The sequence below is a fragment of the Seriola aureovittata genome, chromosome 1, assembly GCF_021018895.1.
Source record: "Seriola aureovittata isolate HTS-2021-v1 ecotype China chromosome 1, ASM2101889v1, whole genome shotgun sequence".
NCBI classification, from domain to species: domain Eukaryota; kingdom Metazoa; phylum Chordata; class Actinopteri; order Carangiformes; family Carangidae; genus Seriola; species Seriola aureovittata.
Window position 1 is genome coordinate 16,018,639 of NC_079364.1, and position 24,652 is coordinate 16,043,290.

General features: G+C 39.9%; 1 long non-coding RNA gene across 1 annotated transcript in view; it reads right to left on the reverse strand.

Annotated features, from left to right (window-relative positions):
• Nucleotides 1-1,021: 1,021 nt before the first annotated feature.
• The window catches only part of LOC130174710 (uncharacterized), a 31,230-nt gene continuing 7,599 nt past the window's right edge, over nucleotides 1,022-24,652 (reverse strand). Inside the window, exon 3 of the long non-coding RNA XR_008828621.1 lies at nucleotides 1,022-8,298. This is a non-coding gene — a long non-coding RNA (uncharacterized LOC130174710). The remainder of the gene's footprint in view (nucleotides 8,299-24,652) is intronic.

Genomic DNA, 24,652 nt, shown 5'->3' on the forward strand with positions numbered 1-24,652 from the left:
GGACATATACAGACATTAAACAAAGAGAGAGAGAATATGCAAGAATTATATAGCAATCGCATGAAGTAAGTCGCACGGTATTTGCAAACGTTCGTAAATTTCTCTCTTAATTAGTATATTCCGCATCGACTATTAAAGCAAGCCGCTGCATCGCTAATTAAGAGCAGTGGGCATACCCTTTTCAGAGGGAGGGGGATTTTATTAAATAATTAAACTATTTCTGTCTCCCGCTTTTAACCTCATCATCTCCGTACAAAAAGACCAGAATAAAAAACTACGAAAGAGAAAAAGCAGATGTGGCCAAGATAATTATTTAATCAAATATGCGGTAATGACGAAACCGCTAATGACAAAAGACAAAAAGGATAATTACCACACATATATACAGAGCTTTCACATAAATGTCGGAATACGTAGTCATTTGTTTACAACCCATTACGCCTCTCATCCATGTCCCACAAAAGTAACGGCAAAGCAGGTGGTTAAAATGCAGCATGCAAGATGTGTGACTGCAATATAATTAAAGATGATTACAGAGACAGCCAAAGAGAGTGTGTGTAGAACTGGAAAAAAGGTAGGAAGGTAGGTTAAATGGGAAAAATGGGAAGAGTAAAAAGAATGAAAGGTGATAGAGGGAAGACTTTATTTATGAAATGCTAGGATAACAACATGCAGTGGGATCAGTCAGCAAAACATCAACTTCAATCCGCTACAGTCAGATTCTTCACTGTGTGCTGTAGAGCACATACAGACACAGCTCATCCTGGATTTGTTGGACTACACTAGAACTGCTGGTTGTGGGTTGAGAGAGCCTCTTTCTCCAGCCAGGACCAGTGCGGAGCTAGTGCCAGGCACCGAGGTTACACGGCAGGGCGCAAAACAACTCGTCAGTCGGCTTACGAGAGCTGTTAGAAGAAATCATCAGCTTTTAGAATCAATTAACCCAAATGTTAATTAATGTCAACCCATGAAAGAAAAGAGGGCAAATCGAAGGTGGGTGTACTGGGCATGTGGAGGGAAAGCTAGGGAGAGGAGGAGGGAGGGTAAGAGAGGGACTGAGAGAGAAAGGGGATGGGCAAATAAGGGAAGCAAGGAGCGAATGCGGTTGATGGCAGAGAGAAGTTGGCACAGTGCCATCCATTCAGTGGTAGCACCAAGGCGGACTTCTGTTCGCTCTCTAGGGTAGGTGGTTAGATGTAGCCTTGGAGACAGAAGGGTCCTGCCGTCATTTTGGTAGCGTCACTAGCTTTAGTTGTTCCTTTATCTTGTTTTTTGTTTGTTGTTGGAGTGACGATACACATCTTTAGACATACATTCCTCCTTAATTTCAGTGTCGCCTTGAGGACAAGTAAACATCTGCTGACGAAGACTTCAAGATGTGAGCTATAGCTGAATTTATTCTGGGAGCTGCCATTCAGATGGACTAGTTGTTGCTGCATGGCACATGATGTTGGTACAAGGGTGGACATCGAGCATTTTCTAAAATACAGCAAAACTGTGCAACACAGAAGATCTGAGACAGGAAGTGAACCTACAGTGAAGGGTGCCACATACACAAGAGCAGGAAATGGAGACGTGTCACATGGGATTAATGAAGGAGATGGAAATTCTAAAAACAAAAACAATAGAAACTTGGAGCTGTTTTGTTATTCTAGTAATAACTGGGGGGTGTGGCGGTGGCACAAAAGGAAGCTCCTCCCACTCGCTCCCTCTTGCTCTCTCTCTAACCATCTGAGGCACAGCTCTCTGTGCCAGGCAGCCAGCCAGCCATCTGGGCAGGAGACGCCATGCCAACTCATCTGTTAGCAGTAAAGGATGTACCCTTGGAAGCTGACAAGCGCCATTTCAATCTCACAGTTGGCATTTATGGACTTGGGTAAAAGTCATTGGTTTGGAAGATGCCCAAGGAGCAATAATTTGCCACTTGCGGGTCTTAAGTGGTGTGCCAGCGGGATTGTGATGGCATCTGGCATGAAAACGGGCGAAGGACAAGGGAGATATACCACAATTAACCAAATCGACACAATCGGATACCCTTCACGTGTCGGTTGCCAAAAACAAAAGAGAAAAGAACAAACAGAGACATTACAGCACCTGATATGACTAATTAGGGCAGAATTTACTTCGTTAATTAGGGTGACACACTCAATCAAAGGAACGACTTGAATTATCAACAAAAGAATCCATAATGGGGATAAAAAAACAACAAAAAACAAGATGAAGCAAGACAAAAGCGGCGAACTGTTTAACTATTAGTAGAGGGTGTGAAGCGGGTGCCTCTTTTTGTGCCAACTCCCTTCCCCCTCTACCCCACATTTTCCCCAGTGTAAACTGCCATTTCTTCTTGCACTGGCTGGCAGCTACATTGAATGTCTACCATAGGCACTGCTGCAACAGACACTGCCAATCTGCCAATCGCTTGCGTGCCTGCCTTCAAGAGGAGGAGGGAGAAAGAATGGACCTGAGGGACTGTGCCTGAAGCTCAATAGCAGCTGTTTACAATGTCACAGACACAAAAGATAGACAAAAAATGCAAACATGAGAATGCATACTAATGAACTGCCAAAACAAATTATAATCAGTGGACGGACTGGAATTCATTAACTTCTTTTCCTTTATTTGAACTTGAGCTGATCAAAATTAATCACACATCCTGTTTTCCACCAGATCGTTTTTTTTTTCCTGTGACAGAGACAACAGAGCAGAAAAAATTAAAAAGTCATAAAAAGATCACGAATTCATCTATATTCACATCAATCATCGTGGATTTGAATTCCTATAGGCTCAATATGCTGTACGGCAGCATAAGAGCCAAGTGAGAGAGGTGGCACGGACACAACAGGAACTCAGTGGAATGGGTACAGAAGGCACAGGAAGAAGGAGGCAACCTGAGTTCAAGAGACACTGAGGGGGAGGTGCTGGCCTGACTGCAACCAAACTGGGGGTAGTGAGGCCGTGGGAACTCATTACATCCTCCACACCCACACCCCAGATCTCCACGACTTTTTTGCCCCCTTATTGCCAACCATCCAAAAGAAATGAACAAACTCCACCCTTTCGGGATTTTCCCTCCTGCGCTAAACTATCATAAACAGATGCAACGCAGACTTAACAACTGCTCTGAGTTGCAGTTCGGCGTACTCTCTGGGTCCGGAGGAACATTTTTGTCGTTCCCGCAAGGTGTGCTGGCATCGGGCACAGAGCCAAAGATGGGCATCGCTGCAAAGACACACAACGGAGGCTTTCATCAAGTTCGTTTTCATTGTTAAAATGCACAGTCGGAATTAAAACAGTAATTAGCAACGCAAGGATATTCATCCACTGGCATCCAACAATTATTGTTTTAATTTTTTTTTTTCTGGATTTCTTTGGACAAGAGGCATGGTTGTGCAATATGAATAATTAAGGAAGTCATCCAAAGGGAGGGATTATAACATCTTTGTGCTTGCTATCCAACCTTGGCACTACTAAGATGTCTGAATCTGCTTGTACCACCACTGAGGAAGGACCGCTTGAAAGATGGCATCTTTTTGGGCATCTCAAACGCAATAATCGAGATCGCAACAAATACGATTAACGTTTTAATTGTAATTGGTCCCATATTTTTTCCATATTCATCACGGGGAAACGTGGATATTCTAATCTTTCGGAGCTAATGAACTTTGGATAATCACCCTTTTATTTAATTCCATGGGGGATGTTAATTGTGCAGCGTCTTCATTACACAAATGGATTACAAAAAAAAAAAAAAAAAAAAAAAAAGAGGGCTTGCACGAGAGAGCATGGAATGGGGGTGGAGAGAGAGAGAGAGAGAGAGTGTGTGTGTGTGTGTGTGTGTGTGTGTGTGTGTGTGTGTGTGTGTGTGTGTGTGTGTGTGTGTGTGTGTGTGTGTGTGTGTGTGTGTGTGTGTGTGTAAGAGAGAGAGAGGGAAAGCAAGAACGGGGATATTTTTTCTTCCTTCGTTATATGCCAGTAGTCAAATAATGCCACAGTACTCACAAACAAGCATAGAAAATCTCCTGCTTTGCCAGTGCTGCTGAAGTGCTCTGTCTTGGAAAACGTGGTCTCTTTGCTCTCTCCCTGCTCTCTAGAGCAGCAACTCTCACATATGAAGACATCTGCCTTTCCTGGTTCTGGATCTTACAAAACTGGAGCTAGAAGAAACCTTCCTGGAATCTAATTTCTCACAAAATGGATATTATTTGTGTTATTCAGATGATTAGTACATTAGCAGCATTGATCTTTATTAGAGTGGTGTTGTTGGCGCCTAGCCGAAGCGGAATGCAGAGGAGACAACAGACACTGGCGGGCACTGGCTAATGTCCTCTGTGCTTAATCATCCTACAGCAGAATGGTTTTATGCATATTTCATTTGCATATCATTAAATCGCTAAGGCATACGGGCAAATGGCAGCAGAGAGCGAGGGAGTGGAAACAGAAAAGCATAAAATATAAAGAAAGAAAAGCGACTCATTATGCGATGACAATCTTCAAAGATTCTGGCAACCTGCCAATTCGTTTAATTCAACATTAATTATAAAATCTCAGCGCACTCAACCTTTCCGACACGGATTAATTGAGCACCTTAGAATATGTGCAAGGAGCCATCTCATATACAGTGAATGTCTGTTCATGTAGAACTAATGGATGTTTGTGGATTTGTGAATGGAAGAGAAATTTGACTATTATTGCGATTCCAGACTGGAAATTAAATATTTGCATTTGACCAGCAAAATCATGAATATTATGAAGAATTGTGAAGAACAATTTGCCGTTAATTTTGTGAGAGTTTATTTGAGGGCTTAAAATGTTATATGAACGAGGACAGAGCACTGCAGGTGACTGTTAGCAGCAGGTGTGAGCCAGGTTAAAGGCAAGCTAAGTGACTGGGACACTAAAAAACGTCTTACTTGATGGGAGTAACTGTGACTATTCTGTTGTTTGTCTTTCCCATCATCGCCCTACACTAAACAACAAAAACTGCTTCAAGTTATTCCTTACATAAACATAACCCAGAATATATTGCACAATCAAACCCAAACCTGACTCTCGCTTTGGAACCAGGCCTATTGTATTTGGATTAATTAGGTATAAATTAACCCTCCCCACTACACACACACATGGTGGACATATCATTACATTTAGCATATTTTATGAACTTGCAAAAGAAAGCAACAACACAAGAGCATACAGGAGGATGTAGTTACACACTGTGACCCACTATAGCACTTTTGAGAGTTCTAAAAGATTGTTCTGCCTCCCTCTTACATCAATCTAATTTCAAGATTAAAAAATTACAACAGTATTAAAGGAGATGGCAAAACCCCTCTTTCTTAATAAATCACCTCCTTGAGAAGATTTAAATTACTGCAGGTTCTTCAAATTCAAAAGTCAGTTCTGAACTGAACCAAAATAAGGTCTCATATAGAAAAATACCCTGGTAAGGTATGACATTAACATCATGGAAAACAACAATTCCATGGTAAAATTTTACTCCACAGAGACCTGTGTATCTAATTGCAGACCCTCCCATTTTCAGACATCCTCGCTTAATTCGTCCCCTATGCAAGGCAAATCCCCCCCAAGCAAGAATATTCAAATGAAGTGAGCTTCACGCCTCACACAATTAGCCATGTTTAGTAATTTGAGAGATGAGTGCCTTAGGGGCGAGGAGGTGGGGCAGTACAGACTGGGAGCAGGCTGGCAGGGGAAGCCCAGTGAAGTGGGTGGGTATGAGCCTGGCGCTTTGTAACCATGGCACATGCAGATGTCGCTGTAGTTCTTCCAAAAGCTTCTACCAAGCGAGTGGGAGGGAGGTAACGAGGAACTCGTTTGGTATCACACACCTCCATCGTGCATTTCAATGGTCGACTGTTAATGTGCAAGATTGGTCGAGTGTGGGAAAGAGGCTGGCAGCCTGGGCCAGAGGAGCTGATGTGGGTGAGACCAGGGTTGGGGGAGATCCTTCCCTGTATGAGGGAATGTGGATGCAAATAACCATGGTGTAGCACAGGAAAGGTTCAGCAACACCATTGAGGTGTCTGTGTATTTCTGAGCCTGTCATAAGATGTAGACATTATGCAGAGTGCTGATATTAATATGCATGCGGGCCCTCTTTATTATGCAGCTCAGCGTGAGGTAATATTGCCTGGCTGTTCTGCCATGCTTCGGCTACTGTCTGACTGCTATCTCTCTCTGAACAAACACAGCCTTTATTTCTTCACCCTCCTATCAACATGTTTAATTATCAATCATATCCACACAGGTCAATTTGAAATGGAAACACTGAATTTCAAATGATAAGCTGCACCACTGACAGGAAGAAAACCTGACAATGGTAAATATATCAGTAGGATGATATGGTCCATACATTTTGAGTGTCATTTCATGCCTACTTTTACCCAAAGAATCATCAATATATATATTAAATAGCAAACAAGTCTATTTGTGGAAATGTTGGCACTTTATAACAATCCATATATATTCTGTATCTGTTCCAGTACTTAGCCAAGTTAAAGTTAAATCAGGGACTTTCAAACCAAAGACACAATAAATTGTATCTTTATGGTTGAAACCAACAATAAACAGAAATATTGTATCATTTTATATGCAATTACAAACCCAAGTTTGTTAGGCCAACCAGTGAGATTTTTATAAAAAAAAAATATATATATTTATATATATTTACACATACATTAAAAATATGACTAATGTGGGTAAAGGAATAGATTCTGAGTCTAAAGAATTAATTCACAAACATTTTTAAAAAATAATCAAAAAATATTAGTCGATTTCTACATACCCCACCTCATTCCTTGCACTAATGAGTCAGCTGTATACCACACTGGGTTAGTGTAACTTCACCTAAGCATTTACACAGCCATGACGCCTCACCTTTTGGCTCATCACACAGACATGGAGTTGGTGGGTATGAACCACTCCTGCAGTGAAATCCAGGCACCTATGTGCAGGAGCTGCCTCAGCCAAGCTGAGAAACAGCACTATCTCTTTAACCACTGTCTTGTCTGGGGTCTTCAGATTAATTGGTTCCTAGTAATTCTATCAGATTAGTATTAATATGTCGACACCAAGGCAACTGGGGTGACCCACTGTATCTTGCCGGTTCTTCATAAACTGGTGTGAAGGTCAACTGTCAATCAACCTACGCAATATAATAATCAGTCACCAGCGATAATGGCTGATGAAAGGACTGTCATAACCACAAGCCTCCAAGGATGAATGCTTATAGACTGACTACAAGCAGAGGGAAAGAGAAGGAGAAAGCTCAGCCATTGAGTGAATGTGCAATTTGTGAAATTTGTGGCACTGAACATTAACATTTCTCTAGCCAAGAACACTATATAACTAGCTGGGGAATATTCAGAAGAACCCTTTTTTATGCCTTTACTAATATCACAATTTAACATCAAAGCAGTGCAAGCTTATTTTTTCAGTGAAACTACAAGAGTTAAAAATGACGTTGCACTTGAAGGATGTGTCCAGTAGGAAGCTGACTGTAAACTCACTCCGCTAACAGAGCAGTCCTTAAAGTATACTATGGCTGTCAGAAAGATAAAGATGTACCATCAGAGTGTGACTATTCTATCTGGTCTATTGAGACGCTGCTGCCTGTTTGCCTGTTTCAGTGAGGGTAGACTTGACTGGCCATGAGAAAACCCACTGTATACTGAATAGAGCAGGCCATCCTATGGGATATGGTCACTTAATGCGCCTCCCGAGTCTCGCATGTGAGATTCTGTATGTGTGTATGTAATTGTTGGCATGTGTACGATTTACTATCTGTGCAATAGAAGGAGACAAAAGATTTGAGAGGCCTGCCATAGTCCCTTTCCAGGTCAGAGTTTAGAAACAGGGGAAGGGGAAAGGAAGTGAGGAGTGAGGACTGGGAACACAAGGAGGAGTAAGGGGGGCGGGGAAGAAATGGTGTGTCTGTGCTGTGTCCCACAGGACCTGAACTGGGCGGCCGGCAAGGGAGCCATTACATGTGTGTCTATGACAGCTCACTCTCTCATAACGCCAGCAGACAGTTAACACCACCACTCTTACACCCCAGCTTTGTAATGCAGACTGTCACCCACTACACACACACTTTAATGGTTTTAGTGGCTGCTTTAATATACCATGCATTGAAGAAGCGACTTATAAAACATGCTACCTTACATTTGAGCTCTTTAAGAGCCACTCCAAGCCTGGACCAGTTGATGTCTTTGCCTTGGTAAAGTCAGGCGATGGCATCTTTGATAGACAGTTAGCCATGCTCAGGGCTCCCACAAGAGACTATATGAAGAAAGGAAATAAGATATATAGTGAAGATACATTTTGTTGATTAAAATGTAAATGTGTGCATATCAATGACACTTCTTACCATATTTGAACCACACAAATATGAAGAGAGAGCGCGGTATTTTTCAAGTTCAAAATTCACAATCAGGATATACAGGTATAATTTATATGGTTACAAAACAAGAATGAAACAATATATAAAACTTTAGATAGATCTAGAGCACCTTTGAAAGAAATCCAATTTGGGATTTACATTTACTGAACTGCTGTTACATGCAGGAGGTACAGTGAATGAGATCATGTGTCTAAGTTACACATGTTTGGCTGATGATACTCTGTACAATGTATGCGTGTGTCTGTGTGAAAAATGATCAAAGCAGAATGTTGAACTTTGTTTTGGCCATAAAACTGGCTTATGAATGTGCATACATGGTTAAGTTTATTTAGTTTGGAGTAAACTGCTCTCTGGAGACCATTTCTCTTGCAGTTTTCATCACCTTGTCATTAGTGGCCTCTCTCTCCCTCCACCTTACCTACCTCTTTAACCCCAGTTTTCTTCTATCCATTAATCTGTCTGTAATAGAATATGCTGATTTTACTTGGCTCACCTCCATTACTCCCCTGGCTCCCTCTACTTTGATAGCATCATCCTGATGCACCGTGGCTGCCAAGATGATCTCCCAGAGCTCAGCATGTCAGATAGACAGCTATAGTACTACCTACAACTGGATGTTCTGTGTCCCATATGCCATACTGATCTAATATTACTAAAGTCCTGCTGTAACATTATGAGCCTGTGACACTGAGAACCTCTAGAAATTACATGTTACTCACAATTTACAGTACTGTCAGGAGACAACCTGTCTGGTTGAAATCTCCCCTTTCCCACCCACTCAAAATGAGCCGAGCTGTGAATGTGATGAGAAAAAGGCAAAAAGCACTCATAAGAATAGAGCTAGGCAAGCACACATGAACATGACCTCTGCCGGCTGTGGAAAAAATCTGCTGCCTCCACACTTTACTGCTAAAGGGCAATGACAGACTTAATTGGACAGAAAAAGACATTTCTTCAAGACTTTTTGGCAAACCCAACTGCTAAGGTTATGAGAACTACTCAAAAGAAGAAGCCAACTTAAACAAAAAGGCTTTGTGAAGCAAAAGGACATGTAGCTGTGTTTAAGTACTGTGGGCATCAACTCACTGATACAAAATCTTGGTATAAATGCAGCAAACAGTATCTGCAGGCAGCCATCCGCTGTCCATCCTTAATCATTCAAAAAATGTAATTTAAATGAAATGGGATGTTTTATAAAAAATATAGTGGTCAAATATCAAAATAACAACTGTCATATTCAAGCTAGCTGTGACAGCACAATGAAATACTCCTGCTGCTCCCGAAACACCTCAAAAATAGCAGTTTAAAGGCTGCTGTCTGTTGTGCGTTCACACCATGTGTTTGCATGGCTCTATTTTAGGACCTTATGTGATCGTTTATTGATTATGTCAGCATTCATTCTTTTTGTTAACAGGTTGGAACAAGGATTGCAAGTTTGTTTATTTGTTGTATCTTGAAGTGAAAAAATACCTCACGTCTATTTTGTTCATGTCACTCATCAGTTCTGGTCAGAGAAGTTCATTTGAGCTACAGTACCTGCCCCTCACATATGTCCAGTCATGTTCCTAACTTGTAAGTCCCTTTGGATGAAAGTGTCTGTCAAATGAGTAAATGTAATGTAATGTAATGTAATATAATATAATATAGGGTTACAAAGGGAGGATGGAAGGAATGGAAATACAGTAACTTAAGGTCTTGTTTGAAAATGATTGACATAAAGGCTTGTATTAAGGACCTTGACACCCATTTTCATTTTTATTCCTACGAGCCAAAGTCATTAAGCCGTGTTTTCAGTGCAAATCTGGAGAATTACCTCAATCATGGCCAGAACAAAAGCAGGAAATGTACCTTTTAGAGCTAACAGCCTTTTATGCCTTTTATTTCTCAGAACTTTTTATGATTTGCCTTCCTCTTGTGTGTCGACTCTGAGCAAGAGGTTCATTAAGATGAAATGCCTATTTCTCCTTATATTTCTCAATGTGGTGGACAGAAATATTAGCCAATCTCTGCAGGAACTAAAAAGCCAGACTTGCTCCCGGCCAAAGCTCTTTGGTAATCTTGGCTTCGTTACAGAGCTATGCTCTTGCCTGCCTACCATCACACAAGGCACAAGAGGGAGAGTGATGATTGGAAAGGGTAAGTGTGGGGTAGAAGAAAGTACAGTATTATTTACTCTGTATAGTACTATACAGAGTTAGCAACATAGAAGGCATAAAATGGATAAAAATAAATTTATGTTAACACTGGTTTATAGAGCAACAGCCTGTAAATACTATTGGTACGACTGAGCTTCTTCAACCAAGGCTCTAATTTTAGCACTGATTAAGACTTAAGGGAGGAAAGATTGAATGGTCAAATTACTGTAAGGAGTTTTTCATTCAATTCATCAAACTCCTTACACTTAAAGAAATGATCTTTTATGATTAGACTTAAAAGTAACATGCACAACAAAGGAAAAATAAAAATTTTCGAGGCCAATGTTTTTGATATACTTTAGTCACTGTTTCTTAAAAAGTTATTTCGTCACAAGGAAGTGTGAAAATCATATTGGGGTAATGATTTGACTATGACGACAGTAACTAATTAACTTAGTGGCAGAATGTGGTGGTGTTGTGGCAGAGAAAGTTTTAATGGTGGACTTAAAAATTGAATTTGATGAAAAACAGAAACACTGTCTCAAGAGCAGTAGAGAAGAGCATAACAAATGGTGGCACATGAGAGTGATGACTGTGACACCACAGAGACATATGTACCAGGATCTACTGTAATTGAAGTTGAGGAGAGGAGCGAATGAGAGGAATTAACAAGACAAACATCCAGAAGACAAATACAAGTAACTGAGATAAGAAAGAGTAAACAGATACATCTACACACTCTAAAGCAGCTGTCTGCTATATGGGAGAAACAACAGTGACAGGAAACACTGATGTCCTTAGAAAAACTGTGGTTGCTTTGAAGGAGCATTTGTGTTGCTGCAACTGTCTATAAATAATATCAACCTCATAATTATAGAGATAGAAATATATGACATTTGTCATTGCTATGTCTTTAAAATGTGCAGAATATGCAGTAAAAATAGAAGAATGCTCTTCATGGGGATGGAAGCAGGACATCCTCTCAATCCTTCAAAATGATCCCAAATCATGGCTGAATTGTAACACATTTATATAAACAATGTAAAAATTCCATTCTTTTAACAAAGAAAATAGAGGCTTTGCAGTTACACCACATATTTCCTAGCAACTACAGCTCTATCAGTCATTGAGGCCCTTTGAAGAACTGGATGCATAGAAATAATTGCTAAGTCATTACAGGCATTAAATGGAACCACATTGTCATGTGGAAGTGGTTCTATGATTGGAAATAATTTGGATTTTTGATTAATTACACTGTCTTGTTTGTAAACAATAAAATAGCTAATTTGTCAGTGCCTTCCTAAACATCCCATAAGCTCTACCAAAAATCATTTTAGGTTGGATTTAGCATTTACAGAACCACTTGAAAAATCCACTTATATGGTATTATTTATTTCATAGGTGGAAATTTTCAGTTGAGTTATGATATATATACATAAATACATGCCAATATTTATTTTAATTTCATAGCCTGCAAATTGTTTTTGTTTGGGTGTGTACTCACTCGCTTCTAAACTTGATGGTGAAATGTATGAAGTGAATAAATAACAAAAAAAAAAAGAACCAAAACCAAGAACACCAGATGTTGCTTTTCCCCCAGACTTGAAGCACCTAAACAGCGAGTTCCATTTTACATGCAGTATACAACATGCTTAGCTGATACTGTTGCAGCAGCACAGTCAATAAGCTGTTCTCATATGTTGTTCTCAATATCTGCATACCTGCATTATGGCAGAACACCGTATTACACTGCTTGAAAGCCCTTGCCCTACGAGGTTTTCCAGTAACCAAAATAACCATAACATTAATACATTATATCAATACAAATATTACAAAAATGTATGTTGCCATTATACATCAATATGCTTTACTCACAGAGGACACGTTGACTGGCAAAACACAAGTCTATTTAATTACATTACTAATGGCTTCATTTCATTCCGTTTCAGGGCCCCACTATTGTGCATGCAGGCTAACTGCAATGGGTTTCTAACACATCTAAATTCAATGGAACATTTTGTGGATGAAAGAAAAACTGAGCAGAAATGGCAGCTTTAAGTACAAATTTAGGGGTAATTTATGAATATGTACCCAGTCATTAACATGTCAAATTCATCAAGATGGAACAAGCCATTATGGACAGGTTTGTGCAGGTAAGAGGGTTTGCTGAATCCAGCTTGGAACACTTGCATGAGCAAACCTTACAGGAAAAGTAAAGAGTTCAAGGATAAGAATATGAAAATGTTCTTTCATTAGGCTCCATGTTTTAGAAAATCTGAAGGTCAAGTGGCTGCAACATTCAAATGACAGTAATAGGAAGGCCCTAATGGGCAATTCAAATGTACTTACTGCTAACTGTAACCGTAACAAATAAACAAGTCCATGCAAGGGAAGGTCACTAACAGCAACTCCTTGCAAGATGCATTCATGGGTAGGAAGCACATGATTTGTTAAAAGCACATAAGACTCATTATTACATGGCACATTACATCATTCAATAGGCCCCACTGCAAATATTAAAGCAAAACAAGAGCCTTTGATATAGAACTCTTCGTTTTACCCTCCCTACAAAACCAAAGACTAAATTGGATTTTCCCAGCACTGTTTCGTAATTTGAAGCATCCATCATTTATTATTAAAGAAAGGAAATAAAGGGAAGAACTGCCTTTGGCAGCATCAGGATGCCCTGTGCTGAACCACTGCCTACAAGTTTGTGCTTTCCCACACCCTTACCCTTTCAAAGCATATGTGACTTTTTATTCTCTCTCAGGACAGGTCAGTGTGACAGCAGACTTGCTATCTGTTATCCTTTTCTCTCCTGAAAATATCACAGGACATTAAAAATCACTCACAGACAGACAGACAGACAGACAGACAGACAGACAGACAGACAGACAGACAGACAGACACAGACAGACAGACAGACAGACAGACAGACAGACAGACAGACAGACAGACAGACAGACAGAAAGAAAGAAAGAAAGAAAGAAAGAAAGAAAGAAAGAAAGAAATGACATGTTTATTCTGTGTTTACATATAGAACTAGACTAACACTAACTCATTTCATTCCATATTGAGTCTGTTGGATGATCTGATACCTTTTGCAAAACACTTTCACAATGTTTTTGTATGTTGAGTATACTCTGTATGAAAATCTACAGTAAAATCAGACATCTGAGAAGAATAGTCTTTGGACTCTTTATTCTATCACCTTATTCACTTCAGTGTCAAAAACCAAAAAAGCACTTCATCTTTTTCAAAAGGAACCTGCCTCTTTTGAAGGAAACATACTTATTTTTAATTTTTTTTTTTCCACATTCAATAGGTTTGAATGTAGTATAAAATAGTAGAAATGATTTACATGGTAATGGACGCTGAGACAGCAATGTGTATGCATCTCCATGATGGATATGTCATGTCAGACAGGACAAGGTGAGGGACACACTGCTTTGAGTGGCTCCCACAGAAACAGAAGGTGGTGGTGCATCTCTCAAAGACAGCCAGGAAATCCTTCTTAATAAAAGCTCCTCCATGTCCTTTTGTAATCCTGCTCTGTATTATCAGTACGTTGCAGCTAAGTGTTGCAATTAGGCCGGCCTTTTTCATGCAAATCAATTTGACAGCACAACAATCAGTTAGTTATGCTAGCTCCTGCTCATTCTCCCCTCTCTATTCCTTCGCTCCTTTGCCCTCTCCCTCCCTTCTACCTCATTTTCTCTGGCATTTGCAGAGGTTGCTACATTTGCATTATTTATCATATAAGGTTAGAATATGCACCACTCAAGGCAAGAGCATATGGTTATTAGCACAGTATTACAAACATTAAATACAAAACACACTCATTTGCCTCACTCATGCTCCAATGCATCCCCAAAATATAACAGGATCATACCGCACTTTAGCTATTCAAATCAAACATGGGATGATGGAGGAGGGACCTGTCCAGGGCTCATGTTAAAAAGACACATGCAAAGCCAGATAAACAGGTTTAAATATTAGAGTATTTAAACCTGTTTTCCGTGTGTGGAGTCCTGATACCAGGCATCAATTCACCAAAAACATGTAAGCAGCAGCCAAACTAACTTGACAGGTGACACTACAGTCTAAAGCTTTAATAACAGGCAAACACAAGCACACACCTACACTGAATGACTGGCTATCATACACGCACATGTAAAAGGCTACTCCAGCAGTAGATCCCTCATACATTATGATGCGTGTGCTGCTGGAAGGTTGGTCATTGAAAATAGGTGGAGACCCATCACAGGCATAGACTTGCATGCTAGTATGATGGATAGATGTGGCTTTATTACCATTCAAAACCAGCCATTTACAAGACAAATGGAGACATGCTTTTTGAATAATGGTTTCTTAAAAACCAACTGGATCTAGACACAAAATTACAAACACGCTGTTGGTTTGCAGTTGTGACAACTACTGATTGCTGCTGATTTCATCCAGCATCAGATTCTTTGCGTGGTCAATGGCGCAAATGAACAGAGAAAGTGTGATGGACATTAGCAGGTAGAAGTCAATACAGCCATGGCTGCTTTACATACACAATACACTTATGTATGATGTGTGTGTGTGTGTGTGTGTGTGTGTGTGTGTGTGTGTGTGTGTGTGTGTGTGTCACGTGTGACCAGAGGGCCTTTTAGTTTCACAGTGGTGGTGTCTCATTAACGTGCCAGCCTACTATAAAAACGATCTAAATTCATCTCTTCATCAAAGTCCTTAGTTAAGTACAGAGGCAAGATGGGGAGACAGCCAGGCAAAATCAGAAGGAAATAACTGCATGTGATCTTTTTTCTAAGGGTCAAATAAATTAAATCTGACAGAAAAAATATCGAGGGAGAATTTAAAAGAGATAAAAAAAAAAAGAGCTGTGGGTGAGAGATGAGAGAGAGTACCGTATATATGTGTGAGACGGAGCGAGAGAGAGGAAGAGAGAAACATAGAAGAAGTGCTGCAGGATGGTCTATGTGCCTTTAAACTGAAGTCTCAATCTCACATAGTTTTGTTCCTTAAAAGGAAATCAGAGGGCTTAGCTGAGGCATTGCCTTGAAAGTCATGAATAAACATCAGATTGCCTTTCTGTGCATACATCATACATCACAAGATGACACTACCTAATGGAGGAGGATTCCTCGCCCTCCGTAACATGAAAAGGCAGTGAAATTACCCACCAAACCATGCAGCATGGTTCTAAAATGGACCGCTGAGGGAGAGAAAGGGAGGGGCTAAGGGGAGGAAGGAGGAGTACTGAGAAAAGGAATCTCTTAGTAAAATGGATCCCCGTGATAACCACATTCTCTCCACGTTGACGAGCTTATGTTCAGTGCAGGAAAAAATAATATATACTGCAACATTCATTTACAATTACAATGAGATTTTGGTTCTTTTTGCATGTCTCCAGAGGCCGTTTCTCAGTTCCCATAATCCCTTTGCCATGACCCCTCCTATCATTTCTGCAGGTGTTGATTCTAATCACACATTAAGTAGTGCTTGCCATTTCAGACCAGACACTTAACAAAGTGAAAGAGTTATTATTCAAAGCTCTATAGGAGTATCACTGTGTCTGTTCTTAAAAAGTGAATTTGTTTTGAGGGCCGGTGGACTGACTACAAAAATGTCATCTACTAGCCAGCACAGAGGACTCGGTGATAAGAACAGCTGCCAGGATCACACTGTGCCACTTCCCAGAATGCCAATGCAGGCAAGGTGCTGTTCTTGGTGAAGAGGGCACAGACAGACAGATGTACAGTCAGGAGAAGGGACACTCATGAACGGGGAGAGGGGGCAAGTGAACAATGAGAGAAAGAAGGAGGGAGGGAGCAGAAGACTCACAGACAGTTCAGCATAGTTGGATGGATGTAGTGGATTAAACTGCAAGGAAACCGACTCAACCATGACCGTACTGCAAATGTTTACCATTGTGCTAACTGTAAAAATGTAGTTTCAAGTACACAGAGAAAATCTCCCAATGATTGTATTCCTAAAGAGCAAACTCCTTTTGTCATTAACACAGCAAACACATAAATGTAATGGATAAACTTTGAAATCATTTCTTAATATAACAAAAGACCCCTGAAGACAAGGTCTGATAAAAATTCAGTTGGAAAACACTTATAATATGTCCATGAATAATTTGTGGTAGGGGTATGGAGAACAGACTATCATCTTGAACTCACGCTTGTCCTCCATTTCCTATCAGCAAGCGTGGGTGCATCAGTATCTGCAGAGAGCCTGAGGCAACTATGCGCAGGACATTTCCACCGAGGATCACTTGGAAAATATCCATCAGAGGGAGATACTAATTAGTGCGAGTCTATGTATGCATGTGTGTATGTGTAGCCTATGTGTGTGCATGTCTGTGCATGTGCGTGTTGGGGCAGAGGGATGTACACCTAGCCAGGCGTGAGAGCAATGTTGTGCAGCCGAGTGCAGTAATTTCTTTGATCATTTTTAATGGCCATTCTTTCATGTGAGGCTGCAGCTCGCACACAGCTCCCTGCAGGTGTCATCTCATTCCTTCAGTTGTGGGATTAGTATGCGGCAGGCAATAAAAAGCCAGGCCATTACACTGTGCAGCACACATACATAATCTCAACACAGTGGGATCATTACCTTTTCAAAGGATGATATCAGCTCCCAGTCTACAGAGAGACACAAAGAAAGTCATAGAAGCTGAGCAAAAGGGGAAAAGGAACCAAAAAGAGACAGAAATAAAGAGGCAGCAAACCACAGGGTTAGAGAAAGAGCTATCAATCAGCATTGCAAATAATGGCAGACAGGCAGTGGTTCAATTCCCTCTAAGGCTGGCATGATATGGACAAAATGGTACCTGTTGTATTCTGAAATAAAGTAAAAACATTCCCACGGCTACCATTCTACAGTCTTCAGATAAATTATTTAGCCATTTCAGCCTTTTCTTCTTCTCTAACTTGAGAAAATCATATATATATTCTGACATTGTGACAAAAAAGACCAGCCAGGTGCTTCACCAAAGCCTAAACTAAAAGTGAATGTTAAGATGTCAGAGAAAAAATCCAGCTCAGTGCTGCAATTCAGAAAACTGGCTGTGGTAGAAAGTCTAACCGGCCTCTACAACTCTACAGCCCTACACACACTGTACTCTACACACCAAACACCAGTTTCCACCAGTAACTAAAAGCTCTCCATGAGGGCAAAGAGTGCTCCCACTGTGCCTTTCACAAACTCCTGCACTAGTGTAAGCCAAGCAGACAGGTAAAAGGTCTGTAACAGCAACTAAAAAGCCATTTTCATGATATGTGAATCTGTCCAAACCAGCATGTTGTTTCATTATTAATAGCTCTCAGGAGGCTCTGCTAGTTGAGAAAGACAGCTGGCTTATCTCATCCACCCTCATCCTGCATCTCCCATGGTGGTCCACTGAACCCGGTGCAATTTACACACAGTTTTATCTATTCACTCAACTCCTATAACCTGCTCTCCCTTCAGCAAGAAGCCTTTCATCCAGAAAAGTGTGTTCATGTATGTATTATGTATATATGGGTGTATGCAGTCTGAATACTGGGGAAGGCCTTGTTGATCTCTGTTTCCATTTCACTTTTTAATAGATCAAGAGTTCAAACTATAATCATTTTTATTACTGAGGTATTCATCCAATTATTCAGATAATAAATCATGTAATTCGATCAGAATTTTCGAAAAAGTAATTAAAGAGATATGTGTTTACTGTATGTAATGAGCAACTGAACAGGTCAAGTCTCTTGAAAAGTACTGGGATCTTTTTTTATAAAAACTTTTGGCTGAACCTGACTGAGTTTTCCAAGTTAACTCATAGTTGACAGTTTTTTGACAGTGACCAGCACACGGATATATGTGAGACTGATCAGCCAGTCACCGGTCATGGCCAGTCAAGCTGAAAACCTGCCGATTCCAATTGCCAACTGATCGATCGGTGCAACTCTAATAATATTCATAGCCTCTCAACAGTTACTGCCCTACATTTAAGTCCTATAACTGCCTAAATTAATCTTATATTTTACCTGTAAAACTCCCATGTTTTAATGCCTTTGTTCATCATCTGTGATATAAGAAAATTCTCCCACAATCAGAGAAATAATAATTGTGCATTCTATTCAGTTATGAAATTACAGGTATAAAAATCCTAGCCTGCCATCAAAAGCCTCTCTTACTGTCAGCACTGTCAGTCAAAGAGTCAATCACACCGGACAGCTATAGAGGAGGTTGGACCAGCAGCATCTAGTACAAGTGTATGTCAGCTGATGTTGCTTCATTCAGTCGTAGAGCTGAGAGCATCGGAGCAGCAATCAGAAACAAGTCACCCTGCCCAATGTTGCACAACACTTCATTTCCATCCCACTTCACTATTTCTATTGCGGTTTTGTAGGTAGATCATTTTGAGGCAGGACTCAGTTTATAAAAGTGTAGCCTGCCTTGCGGTTATGCGTTACAAAGACAGAAATTACAGTGAGTTTACTCACAAAATGAGATTCAACTTGAGGGCTGATGATTGAAATCGTTGATGTTTAGTGGGCATCCCTAATATCCTTTATTATTTATTCACAAATACTGTAAACAGAAGTAGAAGCAACATCATAAAAACAACCTAAATTAATATAATATAAAATAATTTGCTTCAAGCCTTTTTAAATTGTACCTATTTGCGCGTTGTAGGTAGTTCGATATTGACATACACTGACATATTACAAAGCTTTGATAGTTTGGCACTGTTTCCTCTTTTGCCTTTCAGTGGCAAACATGCAACAGTCAGCCTTCATTCATTCAAAATTGGAATCATTCAAGTTTCATGAGCTGTACACAGCTCATTATTTGGCCTGACATAAGGCACTGGCACTGTGACTGAAGTGAAACTTTCACAGGAGCAGTGCAAATGTCCGTAATGTGTATAGCACTAGAAATGGACACTTTAAGAAACCACAGAAGTGATATTTTGCTCCTTATGTTTCTCCATCTCTCTCTAGTCCTAATTCCACAGCAAGTCTACCTCAACAGTAATTAGTTGACTCCAGGGAAATACGCAATATGATTTCTGAGCTTTGCATTCAGGCAAAGCTGCTGAGCTCCAGTATACTTTAGCAAGCCCATTAATCACCAAGAATCTGATAATATCAATTATTTCAGTAAACAAACAGGTGTAGATCAAGTCTTTGCCCCTCACTCAATCCCTTCATTAAAGCACCACACAGATAGATTTAACAGCTAATTGGAACAAAATGGAGCTTTGTGAGGGATAATTGAGGATTTCTATACTGTGTGTAGATGTTTCTCTAAGGAAAAAAAAACACTGTATTTACAAGAGGAATGGGGTATGGTTGTAACAGCTAATAATGGGAGATGACTGGTCACGAAGTCGCATGAACAGTAATATAATGTTTAATAATAAAGTAAAGTTTTTTTTTAGTTAAGCAGACACTAAAAATTCCAAAACATATTTCTTGTGTTCAGCCCACCTTATCATCATCTCAGTGTACTTGTTACTTTGTTTTTTGTGTGAAGGACTGGCTGTTTCTTTCTTAGCTGTTGTCATGTTTTTAATGTTTATTTCAATGTACAGTAAGTATTGTATGGGACACGAACACCGTCACAGGTGAAAAAATATTATCTATCATTTTTATTGGGCTTTGGCCTATGTGTGCTACCTTCCAGCTATCCACCACTGGTCTGTTTCTGTGTAAAAGTGAATTATTTGAGGTAAAAACATCTCCAAGAGATATCTGACAGGCCTTCTGATTCCCTGGGTGCATAAGGGAGGGCTCCCACTGGTCTGATAAAAGGCCTGGGTTCCTGCAGCAAATGATGCCTTTCTCCAGACTTTTGCCTACGCCCTGCTTTTAATTGGCCTCTTCTGTAGCTGTGAACCTTAATGACTTTGTTCCGGGATTAAAAGCCTCAGAGTGTTCAGGCAAGGCAAGGGTTCTAATCTTTCCTTGGCTGCGCCGTCTTTTCTTGCTACACCCATCCCTTTCCTCAGATTTATCTTACTCTTTTTTTTTCTACATTGCACCCCTCTCTTTCCCTTTTTCACCATCTTTTATCGCATTCATATGTTATGTGTAGGTTGTGTGTTACTGGTCTGTCAACCTCCTATCCACACCTGACATCAGAGACTTGTGTGCCAAACCAGTGAACCTTTTATCCTTAGTTAAAGTCATTATGTTTTCTGTATTTTATTATGCATTTATTTATTAATTATTCATTTTCATTGGTCATCAATGTGGAATGCCATTTCCCCCTACATTGTGGTCCTTGTCGCAACTCCAGTCTTTGCCCTGAAGAAGGTCCGAACAGCCAAGATAAAAAGAAGCTGTGCAGGCGCTATGACCAACCAGGGACAATGACACGATCTGGCATCTCACCCATCAACTGTGGCTAGGACAAAAACATGCAGTAAGTACTGCTACTAGAGTGTGGCCATTGCATTGGGCCACTGATATTTTCAGATTTGAATCTAAAATGTCTGGGGAACTCGGCATTCTTTTAATAGTTTTCTCATATTATTGTCTTTATCATTATAGCATGTGTTATGTGTTATGATCTGCTTCATTCATTGAATAGGTGCAGTCATGAATAGTTTAATCACAGCAGTACTGCAAGACTACAATATAACTCAGCTGTTAAACACGACATGAAAAGTCTTTGTGTAATTTTTGTAATTTGAGTAATTTAGTAATTCATTCAGTAATCTAATTTGATTCTGCCACCAGGGAAATTTAACACAGGCATAAAAATGCCTGAGGATGTTCTTGAGAACTGATGGTACACTGTTAAAGGTGGTATTTAGAAATAGTACAAGTTACTTAATAGTAAAAGGTACTATATAAACAATACAAAAAAATGGATTCACATTAGAATTGGAATTCTATCTCTACCAATTCAAAATCAATTCACAAAATCCAAAAGAATGGATTCATGTTTTTCAGTCTTGTAACTAGGGTTGTCACCACAACTGATACTTCGGTACCAAGTCGATGCCACGTGGCAAAAAACGGGATGTTACCTGTTTTTTCGTGGTATCGAAAGTACCGAAAAGTACCAACACGTAACGAGATTGATAGTCACCCTCTTAGGAAGCAACGTAAGATTGACATCCTATCGAGGGAGGCAGTTGAATGAGTGCTCGTCACGCCCGCTTGTGCATCTGGTCTCATTGCGCACAAGCAAGATGTCATTAACTGTATGAGCAACTTATCTGTGCAAAAGTGACTTGCCTCAAAAGTGACAGTTATCTACCAAAAACATTACCAAGAAGAAACCAAGAAAATTAACACTAATTACTGCATCACTGGCAACTTTTGAGTGACTCGGAAAACATTTAAGCAGTTTCTCAGACACATGCTCTGCTTCTGCCCAAGGGAGGATGAGGAACGTCCACTACTAGGCTGCAGTCGAGCCGCAATAACAAATGGAAGATGGCAACAAGTTAAGGCACACAACTTGGTCCAGTTGCAGCACCTCGGCTCGCCGAAAGAAAAAGCCAGAAAAGTCACGTATGGAAATACTTTGTTTTCGAGGCGGATGATGAGGGGTCGATTATAGACCCACAAAAGCCCGTTTGTAAACGGTGCCTTCCCACTTTCCAAACCACAGTTGAAATGCTGTGCAATAAAAAGTTTACTGCTTATATTTTAGCAAAGTATTGTTTACTTTAATACTTGAAGGCTACATGCCACTGTTCTTTTTTGCTATGTCAATAGTTGTTTCATTTTATTATATCTATTATTTCCACATTTTTTTGTCTCAGGGCACTATAGCTGAAAAGCTGTGCAATAAAAAGTTGATTGTTTATATCTTAGGACAGTATTGTTTATTTTAAATTCTTGAAGGCTACATGCCAATTTTCTTAGTTTTTTGTTTTTTTTAATTCATATTTTTCAATAAAGAAGTGAAAGACAAAGTACATGGAATTTATTGTGTTTTTTTTTTTTTTTTTAAATATGTATCGAGAATCGTGGCATTTCACTGGTATCGGTATCGACTACTAAATTTCTGGTATCGTGATATCCCTACTTGTAACAGCGCTTACAAGTACATTTTACATTTTTTCCTGACATGACTTTGGCCCACTAGTATGAGAGATGGCGCTGCGTCATTTACAGTGGTTACATAACCTTTGAAACAAGTACACGTTTGTATGCATGCACGTCATCGATGCGCTCCGGTACTTGAACAAATAGCACTACACCTTTTGACCATCATATATATATATATATATATATATATATATATATACACACACACACATATATACAGCATCGTATACTATATGACCTATTACAATCTTTTTTGAATCAATAATCGTTTTTGAACCGAGAATCGACTTTGAATTGAATCCTGAGCCCATGAATCGAAATTGAATCGTGAGATTTTCTGAATCATGCACCCCTACTGTATAAATAATAAAACTTCAATATTTGTTTATAAATGGGTTCATTTAGTGACAGGTAAAAGACTGAAGTAAGGTTTGTGTACCTGTTGTAAATGTTTCAATATTTTTGTTGTGTGTACATTTGTGAGTCACCTTAAGTGAGGTCATTTCTTAAGAAAGGCTGTCAATCCTCCCTCTCCCCCACCACACTTCCCTCCCTCCTTCCCAGATGCCCGGACCTGGCCGGTGCTGAGTGATGGACTAATCGATGTGCAGCCTAATCAGCCAGCTTAACTCTAATACCCTGGACAGGTCCACATCATTATCATATCAGCCTCCACACGTTTCGAGGTGACATGGAAGAGGCAAAAGATTATAGACAGTCTTGTAAAGAGGCAGCACAATTTTTAATGTGTTGACCAACCAAAAGCGGCCCGGGGAAGCTGGCAGCAGCGAGAAGGAGCTTAAGGTAAAAAGAGTGATGACCAAAAAAAGAGGAAACCCAGACAAAGTCTTCATGTCAGGTTGAGGCTGCACTATCTCTGCTTGGAGAGCATCATGCAGGAGGTTGATCATTAGCATTACTGGGGAGCAACCACTTTCAGAGGCACTGGTCCCTGCAACCAGGCCAATGTCAGCCCATTACTGGGTGTCTATTAAAGTGAAGAGTTTATATAACTTAAGCACAGATTCAAGAGAGCTCAAGGAACTTAAAACTAGAAACTATCTATAAACTGCTTTACACCAACTGTTTACAGGCAGTAAATGACGCATAAAAGAAGAAACGGGTTTGAGGTTGATGCTGGGGGCAAGTGGTAGAGTCTGCACACTTTAACGCAATTATCTTTACACACACACACACACACACACACACACACGATCTGGTTTTGATTACACTTAGCAAGGCCATAACTATACGTCCACAGATCCCAAGTCCTCAAAATGATGACGCCAGTAATTACACAATTTCTACACAAACACAAAACCAAAAATCAGGTAAATAAGGTCTGAATAATTTTTTTATAATACATAAAAATGTTTAATCACAAATTATCTCTATAATATACCAACTTGAAATTCAGCAAGCATGCATCTGTCATCTGTTATCTTATTGTATGGACGTGGCTCCAAACGATATAACTTCATACGTTTGTGTTTTTGTGTTGTGAGCGTAGTGAATGAGGTTTGGATCTCATTAGAAAAAAAAAAGTCAGTCATATTAACTTTAAAGGAAGATGATTTCCCTCTCAGTTCTCGATTTTCAATATCTAGGCAGGCAGAATTTGTTTAAACCCTAATGCTTACCACAACTAAGTTTGCTATCACCCTTGCAAATAAGTGAATTTCTTAAAATCCAAAAGGGACCTTGGATGGGTAAGAGTTTTTCTACAGAGTAAGCCCTCTCCTAAATTGTGGTCCGATGATGGTAATCACAGAAATCTCAGGCAAGTCAAGCAAGTCAAAACATGCAACATTCACAAACTATCTTCAACTCATGAAGTGGTAATACTGGTGCCTCATGTATAGCTATTTGTCTGTGTTTTGTTTAAAGTTTTCTTTTGTATGTTTCACTTTGTTTAGTGTTTCTGTGCTTGAAAATTAATGCCTCATTCTCTTAGTCAGGAGTGTAACTTGAGGCAATGACTCCCCATCATTAATGTTTAAGATGGCTAACAACTGTGCTGTCAACAGCTTCCAAGA